Source organism: Hylobates moloch, unplaced genomic scaffold (genome assembly GCF_009828535.3).
Source record: "Hylobates moloch isolate HMO894 unplaced genomic scaffold, HMol_V3 SCAFFOLD_8, whole genome shotgun sequence".
Lineage (NCBI taxonomy): Eukaryota > Metazoa > Chordata > Mammalia > Primates > Hylobatidae > Hylobates > Hylobates moloch.
In genome coordinates, this window is record NW_026652283.1 from 10,271,497 (window position 1) to 10,281,961 (window position 10,465).

General features: G+C 46.3%; 1 pseudogene; it reads left to right on the forward strand.

Moving 5' to 3' along the window:
- The first annotated feature begins 4,614 nt into the window (after window positions 1–4,614).
- On the forward strand, window positions 4,615–10,254 carry LOC116472189 (ATP-dependent RNA helicase DDX55-like; annotated as a pseudogene).
- The last annotated feature ends 211 nt before the right edge of the window (window positions 10,255–10,465 follow it).

The following is a 10,465-nucleotide window of genomic DNA, read 5'->3' on the forward strand; positions in this document are numbered from 1 at the left end:
GGAAAGTCCCTCCTCTAGAGCTCAACCTTGGGCCTTAAGAGTGTGTGGTGGGGGGTGTTCAAGCATCCTGCCAACAATGTGGAGATGTGGCACTAACCCATTTATCTATTACATTGGTATTTGGCTCCACAAAGAAATGTTTCATTGCTTTGTCATAAAAATAAATTAATGAATTAAGTTAAAACAAAAAGTGGCTTCACAAAGAAGCCATGTAAGCATCTGCTCATTGGACTTCCTTCAATGCACCATCCCTCTCACCAGGCTGTAGGGAGGACAGGGAGCTGGGGCTGGGAAGGGCAGCAGGAAGAGGAAGGTGTGCTTAGGGACAGGGAAAGGTGCCCTATCCCTGACAATCGTAGGACACTTCTTTCTCTCATATCTTTCCCTACAACTTCCTAAAATTGCAGCTGCTGGAGAACCTGGACTCTGGTGACTGAGGGCTGCTCTGTGAGTGAGGTTAGGGCTTTCCCATCTGCCTTCGCACAGGAGCCTGTGTCACATGGCACCTGGGCAGCACAAGGGGAGGAATATCAGTAGAGAGTGGACAGGGTGGCACACACACACACCCTCACACCCCGCCAGGTAGGCTGATATGCCTGGAAAAACACCAACAGATGAAAAGCACCCTTTTCTCATCTTCCCAAAGTAAATCCTTGAGACATCAGCTGCTCCACACACTGGTCACTGTGGGTGGGGAGCTGAACACGTCCTTCCATGAAATGGGAAAAGACACAGAGGGAGTCAAAATACGCCCCTTGTTTTCCTGCCTTCACCCTCCCCAGTCCTCTCCATGCTGGTATTTGCCCCAGAGCCAGGTCTTCTTTAAAAAACAAAATTAGCCCAGCCTCTGTCAGCAAGTGTTTGACTCCCCTGGGGTTTTAAAGAGGTCTTCTCAGGGCCCTGATTTCTCTGTTCCCTGACACCTGCCTCATCAGCAAGAGCACATAAGCAGCTGCCTACAAGCACCCTATAATCACTCAGTAGGTGAACAGCAGGGCTAAAAGGGACCCCAGTGGGCATCTAGGCCTTGATTCAATGAGACATAGATTTGACACATTCCCATCATGTACAGATACACCTAATGGAATGAAACTTCATGCCCTTTATTTACCTTAGGTGCATGTATTGCACCCTGGTGAGTCCTACTCTACTTTATTCTGTTCTATTTTATTAAAAAATCAATTCACAATCCCTACTGGTTCAGCCTGCCGTCCAAGAAGCACTGTTGCATTCCAACCCCATTTTCCAGACAAGACCACGGACTCACTGATCCATGGTGCTACCCCACACCTCTGAGGGTGACTTCACACCTGTTCCTGGCACAGTACAGAGACTTGGAGTACTGATAGATGTGCAGGAATGCTGGTTGTGCAAAAACCACACGTGTTTATGCCTGCAAGCCTTATTCTCATTCTCAGCCAGGTAAGGCCTCCTTATTATATTTTTTTTTTTTGGCATATCACCCCCACTCTTGCAGAGCACACTTCTGTTTGTTTGATCTTGTGCGTGGTACCCATTAAGGTCACCCTGCTCTCAACCTTCTCTGAAGCCTCTACCCCTCAGGGTTGTACCACTCTGGGGGAGATTAGTGAGAAACTGTCTGTATTATCTTTCTCTTCTGAGACCCTGCTAGTTTCCTAGTTTGTGGAATCTCCCTGAGGATACAGACCAGGTTCTTCATGACATAGCAGAGTGCCTGAGTGTACCAAGAACTCTGGAAGGACTAAAATATGTTAAAATACAGGTTTTTTCTGATTTCTAAGGTAGGTGGTCATGTATTAATTTGTATTCTTTAAAAATCAATGTAGAGAATAGTATCTCATAAGGAACATCAGATTATTTATCTTGGTTTTATAGTGACTATGTTTCACTGAGTCAGAAAAGTAGTTCTGCCACCCCTGCTGCCCCATTTTCTGTCAGGGACACAAAGGCACGGGATGGTTGAGTGATCTGTCAAGAGTCACTGGTTGGGACTATTTCCATGTTTTTCTTTACTCACTAGATTCTTCCTTCTATGCCAGGGGAAAAGGAGGCATCCCTGCTAATCCTCCCACCAGTTCCCAAGAAGAAAGCACCAGGACCCCTGGAAGCCACATGCTGTGCTGGCCTGGCTGCTGCTCCCTGACACTCCCCAGGGAGAGGGGGGGCCTGGTGCCCCCACCCACCACCTCCAGCCACACCTCTCCGGTCTTCAAAAGCCTACAAGGCTAGTCCTTCCTCACTCTAAAGTCCTTTCAGAAAAGCTTCTGAAACAGTGTGTCTCCAACTGCTATGAATGCCACCCACAGTTATAAAGGTGTTTCATACAGAGATCCCCTAGATACATACAGATATTGGCAATCAAGCAAGTGTTGCACAACACAGTACTTACCTTTGTGAAATTTGATGCACTCTGATGGTTTCTATTTTGATATGCTATGCTATGCTATGCTATTCTTTTAAGGGCCCATTATAACTGACCAAGTAGATGTCACAACTTTTAATGAATCTAGATCTGCAGCTAAAATACTTCAAAAATTCCAGCAAGGACAAAAACTCAGGCCTAGATTTGCCACCAGTGCCCTCTTCTGGGCAGTTTTATTATAAGCACTGTCTTGAAACATTGTTTAATTGTCAACATGTGTATGTGTGCACTGAGTCTCACCAGAAAATATATTTATGTCTGTTGGTTACAGCCTAAAAGATTTAAGAAGCAATGTTTAGAAATGTTCCTGGTGAAAAGGCCAAGCTAAAAAGGACGTGTGTGTGTGTGTGTGTGTGTGTGTGTGTGAGAGAGAGAGAGAGAGAGAGAGAGAGAGACAGGCTGTACAGATTTTTCTCTGTGATCTCCTCTCCTGCAAATCAGCCCGAGGTGGGATCTCAGGGACCTGGCCCTGCCTCCTCAAACCCATTCCCACACCGAGGCCAGCCTGGGAAGAGGGCAACAGAGCTCACATCTCTATGGAGAGGAGGCTGGGCTCAATGCAGGCCTCTGTGGCGTTGTTCATCTTCACTTCACAGGTCTTGTCCTGAGACCCCTCCTGCTGACACACCATGGTTGTCTGGCTCTCCCAGGAAAAGCACCTACAGTGTTCGAGATGGAGAAAATCATCAGGAACCGCCAACCCTCCCCGCTTTGCTCAGCACACGTGCACACATTACTCATGCACACACACACACACCTACATACATGCACAAATATGTGCACATACACACATGTGAACATGCATGCAATTTCTGTGGCTTCATTCTCCTGTGATCGCCGATGAAACCGTGGAGCCATAGAAGTGTTAAGATTAGGGAGAAGGTTCCATGTGGGAGAAGGACATCTGGTGTTGGATCCAAGGAGATCTGAGTCCTGACCCCAAGTCACTTATCCTCTGGCCCAAGTCACTTAGCCCACTCCATTCCTCAGTTTCCCTTTCTATGAAATTTGTATTACATATGCCCTGCCTAACTCAGAAGCAACAGATGAGACATTGCTCTGAGGGTGGAAAGACCCAGCTTTGACCGAAGGGTCCTAGGCCGTGCCATATAGGGCAGGGTGGACCCATGAGAAGACTGTCCCCCATCCGCTCCCAGCTGTGACAGCTAGGCCTTTGAAAATTTGGCACATCTCAGATGTCCCTGTCACCCTATTTTGATGGTGCCCTTGATTCTGACACCTGCTCCCTGGATTAAAGACACAGAGAGGAAATCTCACCTAGAGGGTTTTGCTTTCCTGAGCAGAGGGCAGTGAGCCTGAGTCCTTGCTGAATCTAAATCCCTCCTGATGTCCAGACCCTTCAACACTAAGATGTGCCTTTCCCACTGGGACAGGGTCTTCTGGTCACTGGGTCATGTCTTCTTCAGCTCTGGACCACAAGCTCTTCCTTTTCCTGTCTGTGCTCAGCTCAGTGCCTCCCTCTGTCTTACTTCCTATAGACCCTGCATGCCCAGCACGCTTTATCTTCAGACCCCTGAGGGCATCAGGGAAAGATCCCAGTCCATCCTCTCAGTGCCGAGAGCTGAATCAGTGCCCCTGGCTTTGAGTATCTCAGGCAGGGTAAGGGCAGTTCTCTCTCAGGGAGGCCTGCAGATCACCACCTGCCCTGCAGTGGGAAGGAAAGATGAGAGGTGGGAGCTCCAGGTGGATTGGGAGGGGATGGGGGTAGGGTGGGCTTTGGAGAGGAACGGGGGGATGAACTGGAGATGCAGAGTGTGAGCAGGCAATAGCATTTCTGGGGACCACCAGGCACAGGACATGCTGGCCTATCCTCAGCACAAGCAATGCCGATACCTGAGCTGTCCTTAACTTTGAGCTGCAACACGGAGGACGAGGCCCAGGAGCAGGAATGTGGGCTACGCTTTTCTTCATCAAGCTGAATCTTGGCACCCTGTGTGTTGTTTGTCCCAACTGCAGTGGGTGAGAGGGAACCAACACTTCATGAGCACTGACTGTGTGCTGGGCACTGCTAGGTGCTTTGCGTGTGTTTTGCTTCACAATCAGATGCATCTGTGGGGACAAGGAAATCCCCTGGGGTCTCCTCCCCCAGCTCCTCTAAACATCCCTCTCCTCTTATGTCATAGAGAGCAAAGCTTCACAAGAAAATACCCTTAGAGGCTGGGGAATAAATTCACCCTGAGCTGCTAAAGATGGACATGGAGCCCTCCTTAAGCAGAGGCTTGGATGAGGCCGGCAGGGAAGAAGGCGGTGTGAGGACCGAGTCAGGACCTCTCTGGAATGAGGGTCTCCTGACCTACTTTCAGGCAAGGCAAGTCAGAGAATTCCTTTCTGACCATGTTTCAGGGAGAAAGGGTCAGAGAGTGACCTTCCTGCTCCTGCTGTTTTCTGCATTTCCTTCCGTGTAAAATATTCAGCAGGCCAAGGGGCCACATGTTGGGGTAATGTGTTCTGGACCCTGACACTATCCTCCTACCTCTCTGACCGTTTCCTCTCTGTTTCTTTGTGGACTTCTCTCCCAGGCGTCCATCCCTGTCCATCACGGGGACCCTGCCAGGGAGGGTCGGAGGAGGAAGCCAGGGATCTGAGGACAGCCTAAGAGGACATAACGAGACAGAGGGGGCAGGGTTAAAGGGCCAACTACATTAGGTTGATTCACATGAAATTGCTGATATTTGGTCATTTTTTACTTACAAAAATCATAAGTTCATCTGGTTCAAACTAAAACTTCAAAACTTGCTTCAGTAGGGTTCATGTTGAACTGGACTTGTAGCCAGGCAGTTGGGAACTCAAGTCACTTACAGGAAGGTGACTGGAAAGCTTGCAGCAAGGCTCCTCTGTGCACTGCAATGTCACAGTCACAGAAGGAAGCACATGCTTCACTTAGGAAGCAGGGGACTCATGTGGAATCCTATCTGGCCACAAAGTCACTTTTTTCCAGCTGAAAAGTATATAGCCGACTTATCATAAAACTCCCTCTCACTACTGCAGGAGGACAGAGAAAGTACAGCACATTTCTGCATCTCTGAGACTGGGAAGCCTGCTCTGGGTGATCTTGCAGAGCAGGCCGTGTAGTTACATTGTTGTGTGGATCTGCACAGCAGGCTGTAAGGCAGAGTCACAGCTAGAGCTTTAGAAATAGAGTTGGTAAAAACGTGGTTCTTCAAGGATATGCACAGAAAATTCTCTGCAAAAGCAAAAGGCTTGCTATAAGGAAGCCTCCATTGCAGGGCAGCAGATGAGTGGCTTACCACCTGTGGATCTTAGTCAAGTCGATCTCTCTGAGCCTCGGTTTCCTCATCAATTATAATACCTACCTCTTAAGACCATCCATCAGCTTGCCAGGGCTTCCATACCGAATACCACAGACTGGGTGGCTTAAACAACAGAAATGCATTTTCTCACAGTTCTGGAGGCTGGAAGTCTGAGATTGAAGTGCCGTCAGGGTTGGTTTCCGGGGAGGGCTCTCTTCCTGGCTTGCCGATGGCTGTCTTCTTGCCTCACGTGGCCTCTTCTCTGTGCACATGCAGAGAAGGAGATCTCTTGTGATTCTTCCCCTTCTTATAAGGACTCCAGTCCTATCAGATTAAGGTCCCATGCTTACAACCTTATTTAACTTTATACCTCCTTATCTTCAAATAGTCATGTTAGGGGTTAGGGCTTCCATACATGAATTTTGGGGGAACACAATTCAACTCATAACAGACTTTTTTGAGGCTCACAGGGTATAGATTGTACTCTGAAAATAGTAGCTCTTTGGATGTGGGTCATCCAGAAGGTCTAGCAGGTTGCAGCAAATCAGGCTGATGAAGAAAGATCTGACCAGACCAAGACCAAGATATCCCCAGATCCTTGGAGAAGAACTGAACGTGATTACCAGACCCCACTCAACAGCATCAATATTTCGCTACACCTCTACTTATCCTATAATTCACTGGTTATATAAATATAATTTATATATATAAATGCACTGTTGTATAAATATAACTATATTTAAATTATATTTATATATAATTATATATACATATGTATATTTAAATTATATTTATATATAAATATAATTTATATATATTCATTGGTTATATATTATATTTATATATAAATATAATTTATATATATTCATTGGTTATATAATTAACTGGTTGTTATAAAAAGCCTGTGGCTTTCTTTCCTTGATGCCACCTTTTCTCTCACTTCCTGGGCTCAGTCACCCCCAGCTGTGCCTTATCTCCTTCCCTGCTGTCTAGTGAGCTCAGGCCTCCATCCTTGATGGCTTGGCTATGAACAGTCACTTCCTGTCTGAACTTTTACCTTCATCCAGTCCAATGCACTCACACCAGACAGGCTGTTCGTATACAGTGCAGACCAGATCCTGTCACTTCCCTACTTAAAATGTTTCAGTGACTTCCTACTATTTTAAGATAAACCCAAGATGTTAACAGGTTCACAGGGCTGGCATCATCTGCTCTGGCTCCTGCATGTGCCTCAGCCTGGGTGGCTGCACCCCCAAATTTTGTCCTCTGACTCAGATGCCTCTGGTCTCTGCCATCTGCTCTGCCCTCTCCTGCCTGCTCCCACAACCTTGTCCCAAATTCACTTTTCAGAGCCCAGATACCAAGTCACACAACTTTTCTGAGGCCTTTAATTTTTTGGTAGGTGGGCAGGCTATAGTCCATGTGCTCATGGGGACCTTGTTTCTCCTGTCCTGACAGTTACCTCACCACACTGAGTCTCTGTTCCTTTTAGGCTCTGAGGTCCAGGAGGCAGCTGGCTGTGTCTGCAGTCTTGTTTATTGTGGCCACTGGCACTGTGTCTGCCCCACAGCAAAGCTCAGGAAGTACTGGTTGAATCAATTATCTTTTATGAATCATTTTTAGTATTTCTGCACATATGTTCAAAGAAGACTTATTCACAATGGCCCAAAGATGGGAACAACCCAAGTGTTCGCTGAGGAATGAATGGATACGCAATGTGGTCTATCCATACAATGGGATATTATCCAGGCTTGAAAGGGAATTACAATCTGACACACCCTGCTACATGTATGAACCTTGAGGACGTCATGCAAAGTGAAATAAGCCAGACATAAAAGGACACATATTGCATGATTACACTTCTAAGAACTACCTAGAGTCATCCATTTCGTAGGGACAGAGAATGGAACAATGTTTGCCAGGGCTGGAGGAGAAGGGAATGGAGAGTTCGTGTTTAATGGGTACAGAATTTCAGGTTGGGAAGATGAGACTGTTTTGTGGATGGATGGTGGTGACAGTTGCCCAACAATGTGACTGTGCTCAGTGCCACCAGACTGTATGCTGAAAATGACTAAGATGGTAAATTTTATGTTTTGCATTCTTTCCACAATTAAAAAAAAAGAAACTTCAAATACTTCGGTGGGAGGAGCAGAGAGAGAAGTGTGTCAAATTTTTCTTTTCCTGAAAGAAGCCATTTAAGTATAAGTAAACAGCTTCTTTAAAGACCAAAAAAACGTGAACTGAAGCAATCAGACTACTATCCTTCTAACTGGCAGATACGATGATGTGGAAATGTTAAGTTTATTTGTGAAAAATGAATCATATCATTTTGAAACCTTAGGAGAGAATAGGTCAAGGCCGACTGGCAGTCAGGGCAATGGCAGGTGTAGGGAAGTGGACTGCAGGCAGCCAGGGCAGACATGCTTACCAGGAAATGAGCAATTGAACATGGAAAAGAGGGCAGGATAAGGGGAAACACCTATTTAAAACTTTGGTTTATCATCTATGAAGGACAGAAAGAATAAATGATTCTAGGCCAGACGCAGTGGCTCATGCCTGTAATCCCAGCACTTTGGGAGGCCAAGGCGGGCAGATCACCTGAGGTCAGGAGTTCAAGACCAGCCTGGCCAACATGATGAAACCCTGTCTCTACTGAAAATACAAAAATTAGCTGAGCGTGGTGGTGGGTGCCCATAATCCCAGCTGCTCGGGAGGCTGAAACAGGAGAATTGCTTGAACCTGGGAGGTGGAGGTTGCAGTGAGCTGAGATCATGCCATTGCTCCCCAGCCTGGGTGACAAGAGTGAAACTCCATCTCAAAAAAATGATAATAGGCCGGGCGCAGTGGCTCAAGCCTGTAATCCCAGCACTTTGGGAGGCTGAGGCGGGCAGATCATGAGGCCAGGATATCGAGACCACGGTGAAACCCCATCTCTACTAAAAATACAAAAAATTAGCCGGGCATAGTGGCGGGCACCTGTAGTCCCAGCTACTCGGAGAGGCTGAGGCAGGAGAATGGCGTGAACCCGGGAGGCGGAGCTTGCAGTGAGCCGAGATCGCACCAGTGCACTCCAGCCTGGGCGACAGAGTGAGACTCCGTCTCAAAAAAAAAATAATAATAATAATAATAAAAATAAATGATTCTCCTCTGCTCTCCAGGATCTCTTCTGTTCCAAGTTTAAGAGTTTAAGCCACGAGGTGGGAACACCACTGTGGCCATTCCAGGCCACTTGAAGACAGGTTCTGAAGGAAGGCAGAAGGCTTGTATCTGGCCAGCTGTGTGTGATCCCTGCATATCCTGGTGTTGGATGAGGCAGACAGACTTCTGCACACGTGATTTGAGGCAAGCATAAATACCATCCTGGAGTTTTTGCCAAAGCAGAGGAGAACAGGCCTTTTCTCTGCCACTCAGAAGCAGGAAGTGGAGAACTTGGGGAGAGTGGGCCTCCGGAACCCTGTCCAGTCTCAGTGAAGAAGGTTGTGGCAGCCAGCAGTGCCCAGAACACCACTTTCCCCTGGAAAACTACTACATGGTATGCAAGGCAGATGTGAAATTTAATCTGTTGCTACATTTTCTTTGCAGTCATAAGCAAGAGCAACACCTGGTCTTCTTCAGCACCTGCACCTGTGTGGAATACTACGGGAAGGCTCTGGAGGTGCTGATGAAGAGTGTGAAGATTGTGTGCATTCAAGGAAAGATGAAATATGATCTTCATGGAGTTCCGCAAATTGCAAAGTGGGATTTTAGTGTGCACTGATGTGGTGGCCCAGGAATCAATATTCCTGAAGTAAATTGGGTTTTGCAGTACAATCGCCCCAACAACGCAAGTGCCTTTGTGCAGCGCTGTGGCCGCACAGCCCTCATTGGCCACAGAGGCAGAGCTCTGGTGTTCCTCCTGCCTGTGGAAGAGTCATACGTCAATTTCCTTGCAATTAACCAAAAATGCCCCCTGGTGGAGATGAAATTCTAGAAAAACACAGCTGACCTTCTGCCAAAACTCAAGTCCATGACCCTGGCAGAAAGAGCTATGTTTGAAAAGAGCATGAAAGCTTTTGTGTCCTATGTCCAGGCTTATGCAAAGTAAGAATGCAACCTGATTTTCGGATTAAATAATCTTGATTTTGCAAGTCTTGCTCGAGGTTTTTCCCTGCTGAGAATGCCCACAATGCCAGAATTGAGAGGAAAGCAGTTTCCAGATTTTGTGCCTGTGGACATCAATACAGACGCTATTTCATTTAAAGATAAAATTAGAGAAAAGCAGAGGCAGAAATTACTGGAGCAACAAAGAAAGGAGAAAAACAGAAAATGAAGGGAGAAGAAAATTCATAAAAAATAAAGATTGGTCAAAGCAGAAGGCCAAAAAAGAAAAAAAGAAAAACATGAATGAGATAAGGAAAAGGGAAGCATGTGCTGATACAAAGATGAGGACATGGAAGAACTTCTCAATGATTCAGGGCTCTTGAAAAAAATTTTTAAAGGCAAAATTACTGAAGAATTTGAGAAGGACTTATTGACAAGTGGCAAAAGAACAATCAAGACAGCTGATTTAGTGTCTCAGATTTGGAAGATGACTGCTGATACCAGGGCCACAGATAAACCCATAAGGACGTAGCTGTTTCCTAACTTGGTGGATGGTTCCTATTTGCTTTTACTGCAAATCAAAACTTCAGGAGACATCCGAGAAGAATTACATCTCTGAAAGCTCTCCTTTCAGACTAGGGAGAAATGAGGGATTTCACACTCGTGAATATTTGACTAAAAACATTCCAGTCTTGAAGTAGTTGAACAG